The sequence below is a fragment of the Gymnoscopelus microlampas genome, assembly GCF_963454915.1.
Source record: "Gymnoscopelus microlampas genome assembly, chromosome: 22".
NCBI lineage: Eukaryota > Metazoa > Chordata > Actinopteri > Myctophiformes > Myctophidae > Gymnoscopelus > Gymnoscopelus microlampas.
The window spans coordinates 43859769-43884311 of NC_139959.1; the positions used below are offsets into that span (position 1 = coordinate 43859769).

General features: G+C 42.7%; 1 protein-coding gene and 1 long non-coding RNA gene across 2 annotated transcripts in view; one reads left to right on the forward strand and one right to left on the reverse strand.

Annotated features, from left to right (window-relative positions):
• Positions 1-24543, reverse strand: part of LOC311039183 (uncharacterized protein) — a 396442-nt gene that overhangs the window by 74129 nt on the left and 297770 nt on the right. The gene's annotated exons all lie outside the window — the stretch shown is intronic.
• LOC311039195 overlaps positions 1-24543 on the forward strand; it is a 124552-nt gene that overhangs the window by 24677 nt on the left and 75332 nt on the right. The window lies entirely within an intron of this gene.

Sequence of the window (24543 nt, forward strand, 5' to 3'; positions counted from 1 at the left end):
AGGGAAGAAGTTCAGGTGCAGAGGACTGCAGCAGAGGGGATGGGACCGGGTCCAGAGAGCATGAGGTGGGGCGACTAGAGGTAACAAGGAGAAGGACCTCGTTAGGGGAGAGGGGAGAGAAGTGGGATAGAGAGGGGGAGGGAAGAGGAGTAGCTGAAGATAGAGAGGGAGGGGTGGAAGGCAGACGGGTGTGGGTGGTGCGCAGGGCACCAGCCGGGGGAGGAGGGAAGGAGGATCGGATATCGTTCACCTTCTTGTCAAAGAAGTTGGCGAAATCTTCAGGGAGGAGGGACGAGGAGGGAGGAGGGGTTGGTGGTTGCAGGAGAGAGGAGAAAGTTTCAAAGAGTGTTTTAGGGTTAGAAGCAGAAGCCTGAATATTAGTGCAGAAGAAAACAGCTTTAGCAGCAGATAGAGAGGAGGAAAAAGTAGAAAGGAGAGATTGGAAGGTAAGAAGTAGGCCTGTGACAAACAGCCAAAAAGGGCTTTAGTTTTCGAGATACCCCTACCGGAGTTAGAACCAAACACAACATATTTTTTCTTCATCTCTAAGGCCTCCCATACATGAAATGGATTGTTGTGTAAGAATATTTTACTGCAAAAGTGGTGAAATTGATATATAAAGTTATACACCCCAAACAAAAAATAAAGCCTGGCCGTCTGGGGGTTGAGGCATAAAAACTCATGTAGATTCACAATGGAAGCTCTGACAGGTTTAAAACTTTGCATAAATGAAGTCAGGACATTCATCTACATTCTAAAAAAAAGACTGAATGTCAATATCTGAATGTAAATAGGAGATACAGTCATTTGAACACATATCTACATAGGCGGAAATGTAAATCTATGTAGAATGTTCTCTTTACTTTGTAGTGACTCTGACATGAATTGTCATAGCAGGACCTATGATGTCTTGTTTGAAAGGTGTGGTTCTACTGAATCCAGCAATATCAATTGTGTAAAAGTAGCTTTAATACTCATGGAGTTATGTCACTAAACGTATGGTGTCCCAAATGGGGAAAACATGAAACGGTCCTAATGAAATCTACAGTATCACACAGATTAGTTTTATTTTCAATTAACTTATCAAGGGTGGAAAAATATTAACAAATTCACTTGAGTGGAAGTCCCAACAATGTATGAAATATCCCAAAGTTGAGAAAATGTGAAAATATTATGGAACTTCAACAAGAAAAAGTACAGTAGAACTACAAAGAATTATTTAGCAAATCTGACTGAGGGAAACCAAGCTCCACCCATTTGATGCTCAAAGTTATCATCATAACAGCAAGTCATTCACTTCTGTAGAGTTTATATCATTTAACATATTTGGGTACAGGTTATACTATTGTATTTGGCTCCACCTGCTCTGTCTGCATCGTATTGCCTGCCTACATGGGCTTCTTCATAAACTGATAGGTACATTTATGCAAATATTTTGGAAAGTGAAAAGATGAGAAGGACCTTGTCAAATCAAGTAGCTAATCAGCTAGCTGGAGAGTGACCTAGCTTAAAGTTACATTTAGTGTAACAGAGCCTGTCCAGAAGCCTGGTTTGGACCCTGATGACTTTGCTAACTACCAGCCAATCTCCAACCTTCCTTTCCTCAGCGAGACCCTGGAAAGAGCAGTAGCTGCACAGTTCCATCAGCACATGTCCAACCATGAACTCTTTGAACCTCTCCAGTCTGGCTACAGAGCCCACCACAGCACCGAGACCGCCCTGATTAAGATCACTAACGATCTCCTCAGGGCTGCTAATTTAGGCCACATCAGTATCCTGGTTCTTCTGTATCTCTGTGCAGCCTTTGACACCGTCTCCCATTCCTACCTCCTCGACCGCCTTTCCACCCACCTCAGACTCACCGGATCCGTTCTCTCCTGGTTCCACTCATACCTGTCCAACAGGCAACAGTTTGTCTCCATAAATGGAACCAGCTCCCACCCAGCCCCAGTAAACCATGGTGTGCCATAGGCTTCTGTACTTGGTCCCATCCTTTTCACCATCTATGCTCCCGCTTGGTCAGATCATCCGCCACCATGGTCTACGTTTCCACTGCTACGCTGACGACACCCAGCTGTACCTCATTACTACACCAACCACTCTGCTACCTCCACAGTCCATAGTCAACTGCCTTCACGAAATAAAGACCTGGATGACCACCAACCTACTCAAACTCAACAGCAAGAAAACAGAGCTCATGGTCATGGGTCCCAGGGCGCAGCTTCAGAGGATTGGTGATTTCCTCCTCCATGTGGATGGCGGCTACATCTCTCCATCCCCTGAGGTTTGCAACCTGGGTGTCATCCTAGATTCTACCCTCTCCTATCAATCCCACATCAAATCTGTTTCCAAATCCGCCTTCTTCCACCTCAAAAACATTTCCAGACTCCAGCCGTCACTCTCAGACTCTGTTGCTGAGACCCTCATCCACGCTTTCATCTCCTTCCGCCTGGATTACTCTAACAGTGTCTTGTTTGGGCTCCCCAACAAAGCCTTGGACAGGACAGACCTGCCAGACCTGCCCTGGACAGACCTGCCAGATTGCTCATCCACACCAAACGCTGGCAGCACACCACCCCCACCCTCAAACACCTCCACTGGCGTCCGGTTAAATTCCGCATCACCTACAAACTGCTCCTCCTCACCTATAAATCTCTCCATGCCCTAGCCCCACGGTACCTGTCAGACCTCCTCGAGGATTACTCCCCCGGTCTTCTGACTTGGGGCTCCTCACCACCCCTCACAGCAATAAGCGGACCCGCGGCGATCGAGCTTTCAGTGTGGCAGCCCCTGCCCTCTGGAACTCTCTCCCCATGGAGATTCGCCAGACGCCAACACTGGACTGTTTCTAGTCTGCACTGAAGAGACATTATCATTATTATTAGAATCTGCATATCGCCAAGAAAAAAAAACGAATTGACAGAAGACTGAGACACAACAGCCAAGTCAAGATCTCTCTGAGAGGCAAATAATACATAGAGCTGAAGATATTGAGACAAAGCATGGACCACTTTCTTAAGTATGTCATCATAACCCTTAGTTTAGAGTCATCATTTAATTTCTTTAAAAAACTGTTTTGTCAATTACTTCAGTGAGCTTAATAAAAGCTTTGTCAAAGGTACTGGTCTGCTGTTCTGATTATTTATGTTTTATTTCGGTTTGGCATCTGCTATATTTCGTTTAGAGATTTTATGATGTTTGGCATCATACACAAAGCCATCCGGGTACAATCAACCTTTCTGATGCTGCATGACAGACCGTGTCTCTGGTACTCTTACTGTACCTGTCCCAGTCTTAATGTCAGATGTTCTTGTCCTGTATGGCCTTCCCACAAATGAAACAATCTTTCCGTATGTTAAACAATGTTGTATTAACCCTACTCAGTCTTCTTGATGAGCCTGATGCAGGTATTGTTTGCTCTAAGATACCATTATTTTTTAAGGAAAGTATCTCATCTGTATGTCTGTTGAGCAACACTTAGTATGCTTTGAAGGCCTTCTGCTGTGGGCTTTTTGTCATATGGATCTTGTTTCTTTACTTTTTCTGAATGTTTACCAAGGATAATACAATGATGTGACCAGATATTGACATGTTTGTTCATCACACTCCATTCTGCTAAACAAAAAAACAAAACAAAAAAGTACTGTTGTTAGGCTATATGTACACTAACCATATTGTTACCAGTGATACTATAAGACTCTGTTCCAATCTGGTGAAACTGCTATTGTGTGCTGCTATTGTCAATGTAAGCTACTGGACAGACTCTGTTACGCTAAAGGAACTTTAAGCGAGGCCACTCTCCTCTCTACTTGATTTGGCAAGGTCCTTCTCATCTTTTCACATTCCAAAATATTTGCAATGATTTACCTATCAGTTTATGAAGAAGTCCACGTAGGCAATACGATGCAGATACAGATAGAGCAGGTGGAGCCATACTAGTATAACCTGAAACCAAATATTTTTAAATGATATACTCTACAGAATTGAATGACTTGCTGTTATGAGGATAACTTTGATCATCAAATGGGTGGAGCTTTGTTTACCTCAGTCAGATTTGCCAAATAATTGTTAAAAGTTCTACTGTAGGCCTGCATTTCAAGTTGTATATCTTATAAATATTTTAACAATTTCTCAACTTTGGGACATTTCATACATTGTTGGGACTTCCACTCGAGTGAATTTGTTAATATTTTTCCACCCTTGATAAGTGAATGGAAAATAAAACTAATCTGTGTGATACTGTAGATTTCATTAGGACTGTTTCATGTTTTCCCCATTTGGGACACCATATACGTTTAGTGACATAACTCCATGAGTATTAAAGCTATGTTTACACAATTGATATTGCTGGATTCAGTAGAACCACACCTTTCAAACAAGACATCATAGGTCCTGCTATGACAATCCTTGTCAGAGTCACTACAAAGTAAAGATAACATTCTACATAGATTTTCATTTCCGCCTATGTAGATATGTGTTCAAATGACTGTATCTCCTATTTACATTCAGATATTGACATTCAGTCTTTTTTAGAATGTAGAGGAATGTCCTGACTTCATTTATGCAAAGTTTTAAACCTGTCAGAGCTTCCATTGTGAATCTACATGAGTCTTTATGCCTCAACCCCCAGACGGCCAGGCTTTATTTTTTGTTTGGGGTGTATAACTTTATATATCAATTTCACCACTTTTGCAGTAAAATATTTTTACACAACAATCCATTTCATGTATGGGAGGCCTTAGAGATGAAGAAAAAATATGTTGTGTTTGTTTCTAACTCCGGTAGGGGTACCTCAATATTTTGGGGCCATTGTCACTAGCCTAAAGGTCCTCCGGGAGGTTGCCATTTCTCCATTTGCGCTCAGCCGGTCTCAGGGGGTGCATTTCTCCTTTCCGACATGTCGCCTTTCCGACGTTGACGAACCCTATACCTAACCCTAACCCTAACCCTAACCGCACGCGGAAGCCACTAGTCGGAGTGGTGATATGTCGGAATGGAGAGTGAACACCGGTCTCAGGCTCCGTCTCTCAGTACGCACTGAGTCCGACAACCAGGGGGCAGGTGGAGTTTGGCGTGCAGGCCTGGTGGTGAGAGGACAAAGGTGGTCCAGGGAAGAGGATAGAGTAGAGAAAAGAAGATCAGTGGCAGTATCAGGGGATAGAAGAGCAAAGGATTCAGGGGCAGGGAGAGCAGAGAGAGCAGAAGCGGAAAGATCAGTGGGTGAAAGTGAGCGAAGGTTGCGACGTGAGGAAACCATGTGGGTAGGGAGAGGCTGTGAGGGGGGAGAGGAGAGAGAGAGAGAGTAGGACATGAAGTAGTGATCAGATCATTTCTTACCTTTTCTAACCTTTTCACTGGAAAGAGGAGTGACGGACAGGTTAGCAGTAGAGCAGCATCTGGTGAAGATCAGGTCCAGTTGGTTGCCAGCCTCGTGGGTAGAAGGAGATGGAGAGAGAACTAGGTCGAAGGCGGCGAGAAACGAAAGGAGTGGGTCTCGCTGCTTCTCAGTCGGGAGGTTGAAGTCACCCAGAAGGATGATTCCAGAGCCATCGACCGGGAAGTGAGAGACCAGATGGTCCAGCTCTTCCAGGAAGCCACCAGCAGGGCCCGGTGGGCGATAAACAACTGCAATGGTGAGCTTGACTGGATGAGAAACCGTGACCATGTGAAATTCAAAAGAGTTTGGAGAGAATTGTGACAGTGAGACAGGAGAGTATTTCCATTTTCTGGAAATTAGTAGACCAGCACCACCACCTATCCGCACGGCTCTGGGAGTGTGAGAGAAAGAGTACACATCTGACAGAGCCGCGGCCGTAGCAGTGTTTTCTGGTGGGATCCAGGTCTCAGTCGGAGCAAGGAAGTTGAGGGAGAGCAAGGATGCGTAGGCTGAGATGAAAGCAGCTTTGCCTTCCACCACAGCCGAGTGGCAATTCCAAAGCCCTCCCGTTACCACTTGCTCGACGTGAGTTGACAGAGTAGGATATATTAGATTAGTGGTATCGCGTCATCTGGGTGTAACCCAGTGTTTGTGCGACCACCAGGAAGGGGAGAGGACAGGAATAGGAAGAAAACACATTATAGACCACTAAACCTATACACACTATACACTACTATATTTATCACACTACTATCTATGTCACTAGTTAAGCTTAACTGACAGCTTAACTACTAATTATAAAGTTGACACTTTTTAGGTTACTTTAAAAAAACAAATGAAAACACACAGGGACATTAAATACATTGTTATTACAGATATCTAATCTTCAAAGCACAACACTGACTTTCTCATCAATTAATATTCACATTTAGATATTCTGTTCAATTGATTGATCCGTCGCCTCCTCTAACAATACACACAACCCTGTTTGTGATAGACTGTGATGGCTTTGAAGATCTACATGTCCACCGCTTGGTTACCAATGATCTACCAGCTTGTAGATCTGCTATTTTTATTTTAAATAAAGCTTATCTGCAAGATGATCTACAAGCTCACAACGCCTCAAGCGGATCTACAAGCTCACAATGTGGGGTGTTGTGAGCTTTTAGATCTTCTGTTTTTCTTTTAAATAAAGCTTATCTACAAGATGATCTACAAGCTCACAACACGTTATGATGCAACATGTTTTTGCCATGAAGACGATCTATAGCTCACAGTGAATAACTATACGACTAGTTTTCAACTTGTAGATCTACTATTTTTGTTATTTTGAAACATATCCAATCTACAAGCTGACAATGCATTGTGATGCGACACATTGAGAGCTTTGTAGATCAGCTATTTCTGATATGTTTGAATTATAGCCGATCTACAAGACAGACAGACAGACAGACAGACAGTTTGCTGTTTTTAGAATTGCCATGGGTTAAAGATCTGTGCGTGTAGGGGTGGGTGATCTCTCTTTTTATTATTAGTTTGTTCTGTTTTAGTCACTTTACATTATGTTTCTACATTAGGTTATATTTATATATATATTTGTATCTTTGGTTTCCTTTATGTTAGGTAAGAATAGGTTTTGTTTTGTTTGCTTCATAGTCCCACCCTGAGGTAATGGTACATTGTGGTGACCCACATCGAGAGACATTGAGAGACATTCACCAAAGAGGGCTTGTCCCTTTAAGAGCGAGGCTCAGGGGAATATAGACACTTCCGGTTCCGGGTTAAAGTAGTGTTGCTATGCTGCTCGCAGTGAATGAATGAAATGTGTTGTACAGCTCACGGTGTTTAAGTAAACTACCTCAACGTGCCTACGTCTCTTGTCTCGCTGTTTATTTCTATCTTCAATATCAAATACATCCTTGACTCTTGGTATTTTAAACCTGTGTGTCCTGACTGTTTGGGGAAGGAGGGAATCCATGGTTTATGTTGCACCTAGTGACCCCTAGGCTGGGTTTAACAGATAGATAGATAGATAGATAGATAGATAGATAGATAGATAGATAGATAGATAGATAGATAGATAGATAGATAGATAGATAGATAGATAGATGGTTTATGTTTCACCTAGTGACCCCTAGCCTAGGTTGGAACAGACTAGAGGTGCGGGCTGCTGCGCGGCCCTTCTGTCTAGCCGCTGTTAGTATTGAGAGAGAGAGCATGAGCCCGTATGAAATGATGAATATGAATTCAGTGGAAGCTACTGAAGAGTTTTCAGGACAACATCCAGGGAGAGAGGAGCCAGTATAAAATGACAGACAGACAGACAGACAGACAGACAGACAGACAGACAGACAGACAGACAGACAGACAGACAGACAGACAGACAGACAGACAGATACTCACATCTTGTAAGGAGTTGAGGTTTAATCCAGTCTTCTCCTCCATGTTTCACTCTGTAGGAAGTACAACATGAACATCAACTTTTTTCATGAGTTAAGTTATATATTAACATAACTATCAATTTGCAAACAAAGGGTCCTAAACAATGGCATTACTTTGATAACTTAGATTATTTCAGACCTATATATACTATAACAATGGCATTACTTAGACCTATATGTTCCTATTCCTTCTGTTGCCACAAAGGAAAATAAATATCCATCAACACATTTGTGCCGTTTCCTGGTATATTAATGATCGTGTCTCTGTCAACAGAGAGTTGCACGGATCTTACACACAAATCGGTGACCACGTGCCCTGCCAACAGCCAGCAACCTGTGTTGATTGTGTAATCATTCTATTCATAGGTCACCACTTTTGGTGTGACAGTGTCACACGACTGACTGACTGACTGACTGACTGACTGACTGGTTTGGTTTTGTATTACATTAATTGGTCACACCTGTTGACATGACAGAGACTGAGAGAAGACAGAGAGGTTATCCTTTAGTACGGTCGTAGAAGTATTCACATGATTGTTGGATTTGTTGTTGAAAAGAAGAACATCATGTAAATTATATATGTCAGTATGCTTAGTGAAGCTCAGCACAGCTCCACACTGTGGCCACTCTGATAGGCTGCTCTTTTGATGTTATGTTTACCAAACATACTCGTAATGAGGGGATATTACATAGGATATATCATTCCTCACAAATGGGTTTTAATCTTCAGTAACGTAAAAGTAATCTAACAAAAGTAATACTGTAACGTAACAAAATACATTTTTTAACGGCAGTAATCCTGTAATGTAACAAGTTACTTTTCAAATTAACGTTACCCAAAACTGCTTGTAATGTAGTTACATTAACATCAGTGATACCTAAACATATTATGTTACATTTGATTGCTTTTCATGTTGTAAAACAAAAGGGACAAAATTGTTTGTTTTTTATATTTACTTCACTGACTCACTAAAAGTTAAAATTGACTCGTAAATCAGAGCTCAGAGGTGAAGTATTGTTTTGATAAAAAATATCACACCCAGTGTGAAGTGAGCGGTGATATTCATGAGTTATTAATTTCATCATGCGTCTCGCTAGCCAATAACAGTACTTCACAGCCAATCAGCCAATCACAGTACAGCGAAAGACAAATTTTCATGACGGAAAGAAAAACTTTAGCCACGGATGGGTCCTAAACCCTCTTATAGGAGCGGTTGCACCGCTCAAAATATAATAATAATAATAATAATAATAATAACTAGAAAAAGTGCTCCTCGGAGCACAAGTCTCCGCCAGCAGACTTGTGTTGGGAATGTTGGGAATGTTCTAATTCTTATGTTCTAATTAGAACATGTTACTGTGTCATAGTAACATGACACAAGTGTCCTATCCGTGTCCTATCCGTCTGTTTTATCCAAACCTTAGTTGGATAAAACTGGTATCCCCACCTGGAGTTACTGTATAACTGTCCTATCCGTCCTGTCTGTATAAGTGTCCTATCCGTCCTGTCTGTATAAGTGTCCTATCCGTCCTGTCTGTATAAGTGTCCTATCCGTCCTGTCTATGTAAGTGTCCTATCCGTCCTGTCTGTGTAAGTGTCCTATCTGTCCTGTCTGTGTAAGTGTCCTATCTGTCCTGTCTGTGTAAGTGTCCTATCCAATTGTTACAGTATCCGCCATTTCTCAGCCATTTCGTGATTATTCCTGTCTTACCTCACTTTGAAAGAGGCACAGACTCTTTCAAAGTGACACACGTATTTATAGGCCGTTATACCGAACATAAGAGAACATTAGAACATGTTCTCTTATGTTCTAATTCTTACAAAAAATCTGTCCTGTCTGTATAAGTGTCCTATCCGTCCTGTCTGTATAAGTGTCCTATCCGTCTTGTCTGTATAAGTGTCCTATCCGTCCTGTCTATGTAAGTGTCCTATCCCTCCTGTCTGTGTAAGTGTCCTATCTGTCCATTTCTCAACCATGTCAACTCGAAATCATGCTCGCTGGCTTGGGCGCTTAGCTATTAACTAAGCATTTGTAGGATCGAGGCCTTCCCATCTAGAGAGGCTTTAGCTTAATTAAAGTATCTGCTTTGCATGCAGGATTGTTGGAACTGTCTTACCTCACTTTGAAAGGCACAGACACTTTCAAAGTGACACATGTATTTTATAGGCCGCTATACGTCACTAGCCAATCGGATCACACTATTTCACCGTATTGTCACGTGTCACGTGAGGCTTGACCAATGTTAGTCCCAGTTTCAGAAAGTGAAAACAAACTCTCCTGGCGGAGAGAACTAGAAAATGTGCTCCTCGGAGCACAGGTCTCCGCCAGCGGACCCGTGCTATTTTAACCAAAGGAAATCACTTACCCTATCTTTAACCATAGTTTTCTAGAAATGTTCTAATTCTTACCAAAGATAGAACATGTTACTATATCATAGCAATTATAGTATTATTATATTAATAAGTAATGAGATACAGAGGTGGTAAGCAACAACAATCAAATCAACCATCGAACAGTCATTATTACTACACCAAGCTTCAGACGATGATTTTCTGCTTCTTCAGTTTGCGTACTGGGAGTTAGTTGCATTGTGTGATCTCAGCTGTGATCTCAGTTTGTACTGGAAAGTACTGTATTGATCCTGTCTAAGCTATTTATATTACATCAGAATATGTAATATAGACCTGCCAGCCACTGGCAGGTCTTGACCAATGTTAGGTGTTCTCAGACGGACACACACGCACGGTCGGGTAATTTGTACTGGAAAGTACTGTTCCTGATTACCTATTTATATAACATATTGTGATGTCACATGCAGCTTGACCAATGTTGGGTGTTCTCAGACGGACACATAGAGACGGACGGAGAGGAAAAGATACTCTCCATTAATCCTGTCAATATTACATATTGTCACGTGTCACTTGACTAATGTTAGCTTGGCTGATGGATAGGTGTTAAAGGTGATTAAAGATAGGGTAAGTGATTTCCTTTGGTTAAAATAGCACAGGTCCGCTGGAGGAGACCTGTGCTCCGAGGTCGTGCATGTGATGTCACATGCAGCTTGACCAATGTTGGGTGTTCTCAGACGGACACAGAGAGACGGACGGAGAGGAAGAGATACTCTCCATTAATCCTGTCAATATTACATATTGTCACGTGTCACTTGACCAATGTTAGCTTGGCTGATGGATAGTGTGGAGAAACTGGGAAACTAGGGAAACTGCATTTCAGTCTTTGTGAGATGTGTTACTAGACACCTTTACAAACACATTGGTGTGGACTTTTGGTAAGGAATTTATTCCAAGATTGGAACTTTTTCTGCTAATATCCCCTGACTAAATGTTAGCTTGGCTGATGGCACTGATGTCACTTCGAAACATGTAAACAATATTTCGAAGTGACACACCTATTTATAGGTATGTATTTCGTCATGCGTCTCGCTAGCCAATCAAAGCACACCCTTTCAACATATTGTCAGGTGTCACGTGAAGCTTGACCAATGTTAGCTTGGCTAGGGGGGGGGGACACACACAGCGGGACGGGAACGAAAACATACTCTCCACCATGCCTTCGGCCTGGCGGAGACAATAACAATAATAATAATAATAATAATAATAATACTAATATGATTAATTTACATGTAGGTGATGTATTGCACATTCATTTTACTCATATTCCCCCCAGCCTGCCTACCAACCATTGAAACATTCTAATAGAAACAGTGAACTAACAAACATGGACACAGTTAATTATACTCACTGGAGAGTCTTTAGTCCAGAGAACAGCTGCAGTGCTGAGTCATTCAGGGTGTTGAAAGGAAGGTCTAGTTCTTTGAGTTGGAGGGATGGAATAGAACGTAGAGCTGAGGCCAGAACTTCACAGGATCTCTCTGACAACCAGCAGTGAGTCAGTCTAAATGAAGAATCAAACATCAGACATTATATTATTACTCTCTAGAAAAACTAACCATCTATTAAAGGACCTGGTCTGACTGTCAGGGTTTGGAGTAGAGATACAAGAGCTGAACTCTAACAGGCAGGAATAATTAACTAAATAATCTTTACTTGATCTTAAAGAAAAAGGTAAACTTCCTGTTGATTTAGTCATTCTCTCTGGAGGAAGGAAGGAATAAGACTGGATCTGCGGATGTGGATCCTCAAATAGTAAAATCAACAGAAAGTTTAAATGTTTCTTGTACAGGGTTTTGTGTTATATACCTTCAGAATCAGCTTTGTTTGCGTTCATCACGCTAAAAGAGTGATTTTGAGAGCTCTTTGTAATCAACTGAGCAACGGAGTGATGTATGTCGCCACTTGGACTAGTTACATCATGACAAGATAAGAACACAACCCAAAACTCTACCAACGTGTCCTTGTTCTTTAAGCCCTGACCAGCTGGCTCCTAAAATAATACACTGGAGTGTGGCTTTACTATGATCATTGGCACGTTTGTGATGCATGTGGAACTCGGCTCCGCCTTTAGTTATTGGCTGTAGAATATACCTTGTTCTTGCCCAAAATGCAGAAAAATACAAGGAGAAAGCAGAGACAAATATGTTTTTCTAAATCCTTTAACATTAGATCTGACGGGGCTGCGTTTGTTGTCATCACGTTATATCCCGGTCTACTCTTCTCCGGAACTCATAGGATCACTCAGAGATTGGCGAAGAGCGCCCTCTAGCAAAAACACTGAAAACACCAGCGTACGTCATAATACCTCAATGGCAGTGTGTGCGTTTGGATGTGTCCAAATACTTGGCAGTCAATTAGTTAATTATTCCCGTTAAACTTAAAAATAAATGCTCCAAAGATAGCCGAGCATTTGGAAGTTTGAATGAAGTTTCTAGGTGAAAGTATGAAGGAGTCATTAGATGTGCTCTAGAAAAAAAAGATAATATTTCAAAAAATATAAAACATTTCTTAAAGTTAAATACACCCACACATCATCACTTATAGCTGAACATGTTAAAGTTTGAATTAAATATAAAGCACAAAATATGTGGAAGAAATAAGAGTAACAAAAAAGTGCACAGAATACATTTAGAAAGAAATTTAAAGCGGGAAGAAAGTGCTCGCTCTGCAGCGAGCCCATAATGATAATAATAAAGCCATGTATCTCTTTGTTTGTCTCAGCATGGCTTTACATACTGTGGTCAGTGTACTGTATCATTATTATAATCAGTGTTGGTACCATGCTGTACAGTGGTGAGACCTTAGGTCTCACCACTGTATGCATATAATATTTACATTGTTAAATGAATCTGACCTGAGAATCTCCAGACAACAGTGTGGACTCTTCAGTCCAGAACACAGCAGGTCCAGTGAAGTTGTGTTCCACAGGTCGTAGTAACCCAGCTCCAGTTGTTTTAAATGTGAAGGATTAGAGCTGAGAGCTGAAGCAACAACTTCAAAGTGTGTCTCCTTGAGGCCACAGTCAACAAGTCTGCAAATACACATTAAATGCAAAATCTGACATTATTAAAACAAATGATACAATATATGTAATATTGCTTAATTAAACCCAGTTCAGAGGTTATCTGATGACTTCCTCATTCATGTTCCCACAGAGTTCAGAGAAGGGGACGGATGGTGGGCGGGGCTAATGTTATCTGATGACTTCCTTATTCATGTTCCCACAGAGTTCAGAGGCGTGATAGTGATATGCAACTGCTTTCTGCCAAGACCCGCCCCGGACCCGGAAAAGTCGCGCTGTGATTGGCCAGTGGTCACTTTGAGTGACGCTTGGGGCAAACGCAGTCCCCACAACATCATTTACTATTCTGTCCCTATCGGTACATAACTCGAACGGCGCTGAGTCGACTAGCAGTCCATCGGCTGGTCGTCGTGGGCACTCGCGCCTCGAGGCGCTCGGGCGAGACTCCTCAGCCTCAAGGTCTGCTGAGTCGACGCGCCTCCGTCATGGTCCAAAACTATACTTTATTAGCCCAAAAAAGTAGTCTGCGGTTGTCGGAAAACGAGTGCACCCAGCGGGATTCGATCTCGAGCCTCAGAGTCCGCAGAATTACGCATAGTGAGGCACGCCACAAGACCAGATGCAATTGCAGGGTTTTGAAAAGCCATGCTGAGATACATGTCTTTATTATTATTGTGGGCTCGCTGCAGTAATAATGTTAATGTTAATATTAACAAATACCCCACAAAACAAATAAAGATGATTAAATTATAATGATAATACTTATTATTATCATCATTATTATTATTATTATTATTATTATTATTATTATTATTATTATTATTATTATTATTATTATTATTATTATTATTATTATTATTATTATTATTATTATTATTACCCTTATTATTATTCGGGATATATTAACAGCATCAACAACATTCAAAAAGGTGATTGTGAACCCCAGTGTTAAACATTTGAAATGCTATAAGCATTGATTGATTGATTGATGTACTTTATTTAGTAAGACATGAGAACAGTACATGACAGTACATAACAGTACATGGAAGTACAAATTCACAATACAAGGTGTACTAAACTGGATAGCTCAGTTAAGCACGTAGCTTGTTTAAGATGAGATCCCCACGCACACAAATCATGATGACATATAAGAGACAGACAGATATACACACTACTATACAGAAATGTCATACAATCAGTTTACAGGTTACTGGTATGAAGGGTGAAAAATATGTACAAAAAAAGAAAGAGAGAGGGGGGGGGGGTAGGTTAGGTTAGGATATGGGGTGGGTTAATTAGGACTTGGACAGGGGCCATTTTTGAATTGCAGCCTCCTGAAGGTGTATCTTTATGGCATTTTTGAAAGTGAGTAGGGTTTTACACTCCTTTACTCCTTTTGGTAGGGCATTCCACATTTTAGATGAATAGCATGAGAAAGAGTTCATTCCCTTTGTTGTGCCAAATCTGGGTTGAACATGGTTTGTGGAGCTGCCTCTGGTGTTATGATCATGGACTTGATTAACATTTTGGAAGTATTTTGACAAATACAGGGGGATCCCAATGTTGTGGTGTATCTTGAAGACCAGGCCCATAGCAAGTTGCTGTACTCTGTCCTCAACCCTAAGCCATCCAATCCTAGCAAAATGATCAGGGGTTAGATGGGTTTTGTAATTGAGGCCAAGAAGTAGCCTTACATGTTTGTTTTGGGATGTTTGGAGCCTTGTTTTTAGGGCCTTGGAGGTGTTGTGATACCATGAAGTGCATGCATAATCATAATGACCTTGTATGAGAGCCCCTACAAGAATCTTCAGAGTATTCCTACTGACTTTACGAATAGGCCTCCACATCCTCCGTGTTATTTTGTGGACCTTTTTGATCGTCTTTTCAGCGTTTTTGTCACCTGAGAGGTTTGCCTCCAAGATGGAACCCAGGTAGGTAATTTCCTCCTTTCTTGTGATAACATTTTCACCCACTTTGATCGTGAAACTCTCAGCCTTTCTAAGGTTAGGGTTGGACCCAAAGAGGATGGATTCAGTTTTACCCAGGTGTAATGAGAGTTTGTTGTCGGAGAGCCAGATGCAGATCTTGTTGAGTTCAGTGCTGAGAGTTTTCTCAACCTGCAGCCTGTCCCTGTCCGAGACCAGCAGAGCCGAGTCATCTGCGAACAGGAACAGTTTGCAGTCGCAAGCTGAAGACATATCATTCACATATATCAGGAATAGTAGTGGTCCTAGTATGCTTCCTTGAGGAACACCACAAGTCACTGGGAGGGGAGGGGACTGGGTGCCGTTTACTTCCACCACTTGCTCCCTCCCTTCCAGGTAGGATCTCATCCATTTCACCGACGTGTCATCAAAGCCTATTGCTTTGAGCTTATTGATCATAATTGGGTGAGTAACGGTGTCAAAAGCCTTCTGGAGGTCCAGCATGACCATGCCGCAATATTTGCCCTTGTCGACATCTTGTTTGATAGAGTCGTTCAAATAGAGAAGGCATGTGTCAGTGGAGTGGTTTGTTCTGAAACCAGATTGGAATTCGTAAATTAGATTTTTTTCGGCAAGGTACTTATCAACCTGTTCATAGACTATTTTTTCCATGACTTTCGAGATGGAGCTAAGAATAGAAATAGGGCGGTAGTTGCCAGGGGGAGGCATGCGTTAATCCGACAGACCTTTTCTCCGACTATGTGGCATCCGCGTGCGGTTAGGGTTAGGGTGCGGGTTTGGTTCGGGTTTACTGTTTAATGTCGGAGCACTGCGCTGTCGGAGGAAGGGTCTAATTGGTTTCCTTTTTTGTACAGAGGGGTCACTCTTGCTTTTTTGAAGTCGTTAGGGACCCGTCCCTGTATGATGGAGAGGTTTATTATGTGGGTAATGATTGGAGCAATGGAGGTGGCTGAGTCTTTTAGAAATTTAGCGGGGATGTTGTCGGGACCTGTGGCTCTGTGTTGTTGGAGAGTACTCAATTTTTTAAACACCTCATCTGTTGACACAGTGGAGAGTTTAAAATCATCTTTGCGTACACCCTGTTTATCGTAAAATGAATCAACATACTCTCCACCATGACTCCCAGAGTGAGGGGGTAGTTTTTCAACTAACTCTGAGGCCACGGTCGTGAAGAATATGTTGAGGATTTTACTCACTTCCCGTTTGGATGAAATGAGAGTGTCATTCACCTTGAGGTTTATGTTTGTAAACCTGGTTTTCAATTTCTTGCTGCAGCCTAGTAGGTTGTTGAATAGCTTCCAGAGCTCACGTGGTTTGTTTTGATTTTCCTCAATTTTGCCATCGAGGTAGCTTTTTTCTGCTAACAACAGCATGCCATTTACCTTGTTTCTTAGCATGTTTTTCTCTTTTTTGAGTTTCGCTACGTGGGATTCGAGACCTTTGTTGAAACTTTTGGCAAGTTTGATCCTACTTTTATGATAGTCAGAACACTTTTTGTCTCTGACTTTCATGGTAGTAAGGATATCCGAATTCATCCATGGAACCGAGCGGGTTTTGACCCTGATGGTTTTCATGGGAGCCACACTGTCCAAAATTTGAATGAATTTGGTTTTGAAACCAAGCCAAGATTCGTCTACCTGTGTGCTGTTTAGTACGTCGGACCAATCCTGTTTATCTAGTCTGTGATCCAAGTCCTCACTCTTGTAGTTTTTGAGGTCTCTGATCGTGACTGTTTGGTGGTAACCGGTCTTAGGTTTACGTCTGGTTCTTGTTGGTAAGCAACCAGCTGTGGGGCTTGGGGGATGGGGGGATGGGGGGTTGAGGGGGGCCTTCGTCTGTGTCCACGGGGGTCCATCCTGGTCCTTGTGCCGCCTGGAACCGCCAGATGTGTCCGTGGATAGGTTCCTTCGGTTGCGCAGCGTCTCTCCGTCGCGCGTCGTGGTGCGGCGAGTACAGCTGTGGTGTTGATGTAGTCCGAGGGTGCGTTGGCTTGTTGGGACTGAGAGCTAGCGGCGTGGAGTTGTTGTTGTTGTTGTGCGACGTTGTCGCTGGCAACGATAGCAACGTTAGCAGCGCTAGCTTCGTTGGCCAAGTTTGCCTCTCTCGCCAGACGGGCAGAAGTTTGCCTGGTGGTGACTGGGCCTGGATTAACGTGGATATCACCCGACAGGAGAAGAAAAAGGATGACTAAAAATCTTCGGTCCATGCGTCCTGTCGGGGGCGCGTACTTTCTAGTCGAGTCCATGGTTAGAAGCGTATGGAGAGCTCCAGCCGCGAACCCCAGATGCTTTGTTTCTGTAGTGTCGTCGAGTAGGTAGAAGTCCGAGTGTTTTTCGTTTTTCATTTCCCCGTGGATTACCCTTTTCTGTCTCCATCAGGTGTAGATTTTGTGGATATTCAAGGAATGAATCCGTCGTCCACAAAAGGATGAAAATGAAGAGTATATCCATTGAAAAACTGGCAAATGTGTTGCCATGAGAGCGCGTCTCCATGCGGGAGCGCGGAGAGCGCGTCTTCATGCGACTTCTCATCTCGGCGCCCAGACTAGACTAGTCAATTATTAGCAATTAGATTAGCACAATTCATTATTGCTAGTTATAATAATAATAATAATAATGATAATGATAATGATAATGATAATGATAGATACATAGATAGATAGATAGATAGATAGATAGATAGATAGATAGATAGATAGATAGATAGTTATAAGTAGCCCTGAAACATCATATCATGACAGTCATGACGAAACTTCAACCTGATGTTTGCACTTTTTCCATTTACGACCCGTACATCTACATAAACGTTTCGATTTCAACTATAAAGTGCTTAACCTATGGCCACGGACGTCAAAATTATGTACGGTCCCTAAAAAATACCTGTATATTCCGTGTTGTTCAATAAAAAGCATTTTATTCCGATTGGCTGCCATTTTCTCACAGAGTTATAAAGTATCAGAGTGCAATACACCTTCCAACCGATAGGGTCAGGTAGTAAAAGCATGAAGAAAATGGCCACCAATCGGATTTAAATGCTTTTTTATTGAACAATACAAAAGATACATGTATTTTTAAGGACCCGTACAGAATTTTAACATCCGTGGCCATTAAGTGAGCACTTTATATTTGAGATTTGAACGTTAATGTAGATGTACCGAGTGTAATGGAAATAACGCAAAAAAAGGCTGAAGTTCACGCAGCCATGACGCCCGTGACGGAATGCGGAAGTAATCTGAAATGACGTCAGGGGCTTGGAAAAGTCAAAGAAATGTCCCGTTCTCAACAAATACTCATCGAAAAATTACCAAAATAATATGGAAATGCTCAGAATATTGTTGTCAGGTTTTTGTGGGTGGTGTGTGCTCTGGAGCATTTCAACCAAGTCTCTTAGCTCACGTTGTGTGTCAGTCCAATGTATTATCAATGGAACGACTAAGAAGGCGCAGGCTGCCTTTTGAGGAATTCTATGAATGTCTATGAGTGACCCTGGAAGGCGCATATTATCGTCGGGGGCGGACTTGGACGACACATACTGCCTTCCTGGGGTTCTGGCAAAAAGGCAACATGTGCCTTCTTCGGAGTGAGACTGTGTTAACAGGGGAGTCTGGTGCAACACTCAGGTCCTGGACCTGGTGAGACGAAGGAGGAGACGGCCAGGAGGCCATCGACAGAGCCTAGTCCCTCCACGTGCCAGAGCTTCCACTCTCCCCCAGTCCTGGCAGAGTAGTCCCGGATAAGCGGACTGAGAGGCCCCGTCTTGCCCTAAGAGGACTGACCGTGGGTAGCTACTGGGATGTAAGTCGGGGGCTTGATCAACCCCAGCCATGTCACGTCGGCGAGGATGTATGTTGCGAGATCCGAAACACCCATCGACCCCAGGCTAAAGAACTGATGATACATCCCAGGTGCATCCATGTGATTTCTTTATTCAGGAGTTATTTGTAACAGAAGGATACCAGTGAGAGGGAAGATGTACTGTATAGGACGGTAGGAGGACCAGCCATGACCCATGATGCTGTACGGCTTGGAAACGGTGGCATTGGCGAAAGGCCAAATGCCAAAGTGGAGGTTTAAGGATGCGGTGAGAGATGACATGCAGGTGGCTGGAGTCACCGAGTAAGACACAGAACTAGAAGGGAAAAAAATATATGTTCAGAAGTCATCGACCTTGAGTTTGACTGTGAGCACAGTTGTATGGCGTGTTTTTGAAATGTTTTAATTTAGATGGTTATAAATGGTGACATACTATGGGAGTGCTATTTGTTGATTGACCTCAAATAATTAAAAGATATGCAGAAATGCAAAAACAGTCTAATGTTGGCGGCCATCTTGAACAAAATGGCTGCCATCTTTGATATAGGAGTGGCCCGGTTTTCTAAATCGAAGCGTGATCTCCAGAGATGATTTGTACCACATTTCCAACTTGTATCACTATTTGAACAATTCTCCCAAAATATTGCTGCTATCTAGGCCACTCCCATTGCAACGCCCCCTTTTAAGCAATTAGCATGAACACACCCACACACCTTCATACTCACATACATCACGCAACATTTCAGCCTACTAGGACAACAACTAGGAGGATTTTATCAACCGCTGGTGGCCATTTTGAAAAATGCCTGCCACGCCCACCAGGGTGAGAATTTGTGATGTCCCAATATCCAGTTTTGTTTCCAATATGTCAATCAACACTTCTGCCAAATTTGCTTTTTCGCTTTCATCGTAAAATTGAACGATTTGGCTGATTTCTTGTGCCACGCCGCCCCACTATAGTCCTAACTGCCAAGTCGGTCTAAAGTTATTAAGAGCATCTTTAGAAGGAACTTCACGTCGGTCGCACCAAACACACACATTCATTGATAAAGTTCAGACTCGTGCCTTAATACCTTAAAACTGACACCATTATCTCTTTTTTTATATATGTTATGTTAGTCGTTTGTCTCATTGTTTTAATGTATTTCAGTGATCGTTGTGTGCTGTCTGTTCCAGGATGTCTTGTGTTTCTCTGAACCTGCAATAAATCTGTTGAATGTCTCTTTGATCCTTTTTTGCCCGGCGTGGAATAAGGCTCATAGGGAGCATAACTAGAATCGCGGAAAAAACAGTGTAGTCAATGTTTTACTTTTTTTTACTGTTAATAAACAATATTATTATAATGATAATTTTCCAAGAGCAACCTGCCCTAGAGGCAGCATTATTACAATGGACAAACGATACAAAAACAATATCGCGCGCGCACACACACACGCGCACGCACGCACGCACGCACGCACGCACGCACACACACACACACACACACACGATATCCAGTTAACTGTGTTGAGTGCACATTTAATGGGGATCAATAGCCAATTTAAATCTGGAAGCCATTTAAAAAGAAACATCATAAATGTATTTTAAAAATACATTGTGTGTCTTTTATAAATATTTAAATAATTACACTGATCTTATTTTGAAGGCAACCGGAAACCTTATTGTTGCTAGTTCAACACCCGGAAGTCTTATTGTTGTCAGCGGAATGGACCTGATCAGTTCACTTTACAGCAGGGGTCTTCAACAGGGGGTCCGGGACCCCTAGGGGGTCCTCAGAGTTACTACAGGGGGTCCGCCAAATCTTTGTGTGATAAGATTTTTTTTTTTTTTACCTTAACCACTTGAACCCTAGCATCCCTTTTCTGAGGAGAACCTTAGCCAAAAATAGCAGATCTACAAGCTCACAACGCCTCGCGCTGCGAGGCGTACAGGTTGCTGCTGATCCGGTTCTGTGTCTCTGGACCGGATACGGAAACGATGCCAGCATGTATGTTGTCGGTGAAAACAACCGAACATGGAGGGCGGGCTCTAAGACCGGAACACACTGGTCAGTTTGGAATGAAAACCTGTGGAAAGCCTTGGTTTGTGATCTTACAGCGACATCTACTGGCAAAACAATGTAACAGAATGTAATGCATTAGATGAAATGTAAAGTAAACTGTTTTAACAACGTGTGTTGATGCACAGAGCAGCTCGAGACAACATGGCGGACCACTCGGTCTCCTTATTATCACAGTTTGTGGTGTAAAACATCCTGGATGAGTTTATATGTTTATGATAATTATGTTGATGTGGATCAGCTGTTACAACACCTCATTCCTGGCCGAGCCATGGACCGGCTGGAGCACTATGATACAGAGTCCATGAGGCACCAGGACCTGTGGTTTCTGGCTGTCCCTCCCACCCCCATGCCGGCCGTCGAGGACAGCAAAGATGGCCCACCGAGAATAGTATGCTTTATTCAGTGAGGATAATGCATTGCAGACCATTTCGGCTTCAACCAAGCTCCGGACCTATTTTATGACTTCATGCTGTCCTGCTCTTGGTGTATGCTGTGTAGGTGACTGAGCTCAGGTGCTGTGGGTCTGTCCCTTCTCTCGTCCTGCGGAATGCGGCCTCTAGTGGTGCGTGGTTGCAGCTGGGTGGGTTTTCCCTCCGGAAATCTCATTTGTAATTTATTTCAGGAGTGAGTCTGGCATGATCGCCCATTCGGCAATTTGGCTCTGGGCTGGAGTTGGGCGGGCGTACCGTTGACTGACAACCCCTTCAGCCAATCAGCAGTATTCCCCTTCAGCCAGTGCATTTTTACCACCTCCAGACTAATGTGACGCAACGGGACTTTTGAGACGGCCGTGCCCAAAATAGGTTGCCTTATTCAAATACATGCGTGTCACTGCCCGCCCCTGCCGGTTCTCAGAATTTTTATTTTTAAATAGGCTCTGTCATGATTAATTGACCACATAATGTATGAAGTTAAACAACTCAATTCTATCAAAACGATATCTTAAAAGTAAATTTTGCGCCTCAAAATAGAAGTTTGAGAGTGTTTTGAAGTTTAAAAGAGAGTAGAAAACACTGCGGTCAAAAAAGATGGCTGCCGTTCGTTTTTGGTCGGCTGCACTCAGGCTGCACTCGGCTCCATTCGGGCTCACTCGAACTCGCCACCTGATTGGCCAACTTTCGCTGTCATTCACAGAACGATGAGCGACGACGCTAATAGGCTCGTCCATTTGGTGCACGGGCTAGAAACGCCCAGACAAGCCTTCAGGCCAGACTCCTTCCTGAAATCAAATGGAAATGAGATTTCCGGAGGGAGGGGGGTTTACCAGGCTAGCTACTGCCCCCACTGTCTCCTGTGTCCAAGTGGCATGCTACTGCCCCCACTGTCTCTTGTGTCCAAGTGGCATGCTCTTGCCCCCACTGTCTCCTCTGTCCATGTGGCATGCTACTGCCCCCACTGTCTCTTGGGGGTAGTTTAGAGACGGTGCTAATTAGGGGGTTAGGGTTAGCCTGGCGCTGGCTAGACCTACCACGCAGATCCATGCATGCTACATCTACAACCTGCAACATGCATGGATCCACGCCCATCGGTCCGGCTGATGCCAGGCCAGACACTAGGAGGCTTTAGGCCAGTGGTTCTCAAACCTTTTCATGTGAAGGACCCCCAAATTGACACTTATTAGCCCGCAGACCCTCATTTGAAAAGATATGCCAGGGACCCCCCAAAACAGAAGATTTTTTTTACGACTCTAGCAGTGATTCTGAACCATTTTAATTTCAAGGACCCCCAGTTTGACATGCATTAGGCTGCAGACCCCCATTTAATGGCATTTCTATCACTGGGACGCCAATTTATGTTGTAAAAATCTATGTTAATTTAACTCTGAGAGTGTACAAATGGAACCAAATGGACCCTGACGGCTCCATTTGGTTCCATTTGTACACTCTCAGAGTTACAGACCCATAAGGGTCCATTTGGTTCCATTTGTACACTCTCAGAGTTACAGACCCATAAGGTCATTTGGTTCCTAACTATCCATCACAATTTGGGCTTTAGCAAAAAGGTTCTTCCTCGCGGAAGACGTGGTTTGGGGCTGCCAACCTTCTTGACCTCGGGTCGCCGTCTCTCCGGCCGTCCTCTGTCTCTCCAGATGTCACCACACTCTTCGTGGTCGTCACCCTAGTCTGTTCATGGTTGTCACTGGTACTGCCACTCCCTGAATTTTCAGTCAATAAAACATCGACTGATGCTAAATGGTGCATTTTTAGCTTGTGCATTACGTTCGCCCATTCACACACCGATGGTGGAGGAAACCATGCAAGGCACCAACCTGCTCATTGGGAGCAATTAGGGGTTCAGCGTCTTGCTCAAGGACACTTCAACACTAACTCAGGGGAAGCTCCCCAGCCCGGGATCGAACTGGGAACCTTGTGGTTTCCAGTTCACTCTACCCGGCCACTCTACTCCTGAGCCACACATCAGGAACAGGCAGGAACATATTTATGAATTGAGTACAAAGAACCCCAATGGAAACAAGCCATAGGCTTTCTTGGGTTTAAAATCCTCTTAGCAGACCTTGTATTTCCTGTGCTTTTTTTTTTTTTTTTTTTGCAAACTGCTAATAAAGTAGGATATTCAATTAATCAACTAGAGCTCAGGCCCATCCAATTTGGGAAACAGGGGCCTGATTCTGGTCTCTTGGCTTGAGATGTCCGGATCATCCGGATGTCTTTAAAATGTTCATGTTTCATGGATTACCACTCACTGCTGCTATTATTGGTCAACTAACTGCACATTAACTACTCAAATCTATCTGTATGAAGATACTCAAACCCAAGAAAGTCTAATAGGGAGACCGATATAGTCTACGGTGGTGTTAAGATGCCATCTGCTGGATGAAATAAATATGGCTACAGCGCCTTTAGTCCAACCGAGTTCTTGGTGGACTTGGACTTGCATTGGATTTACCGTCAGTTGGTGGATTAGATATTATTATTATTATATTGTAATTAATTATACATTCACGTGTTCATCACTATGCTGCAGCTGGGGTTGATTTTGATCTATAATAATGCATCACAATTTATCAATTATAGGCAACATAATTTGTATTAATTATCAAAATATGCTAAGTAACTAACTAGTAAGTCAGGCTCTCAAATAATTGTAGTGAAGTAAAAAGTTCAATATTTGCCTCTTAGATGTAGTGAAGTATACAGGCTAGAAGTTTAAAGTAGGCTGTACAAAATGTAAATACTAAAGTAATGTAAAAGTACCTCAAAATTGCACTTAAATATTCTTAGTTAGTCCCTGGGGAAAAAATAAGTGATGTCATGATAGTTGTGAGGTTGTAGATTTCTGGAAAATAATTTATTTTTGGAAAAGTCTACATTTCAGCACAGCAGCATTGATAATAAAAGGAAAACGTAGACTACGACTACTTTGTAATGTGTAGATAGTTTTGGAGTATTTTTTTTTTTAAAGCATTATGTCAAGTCAACTTTTGAATATTTTGGCTATTTTAAAAGGAG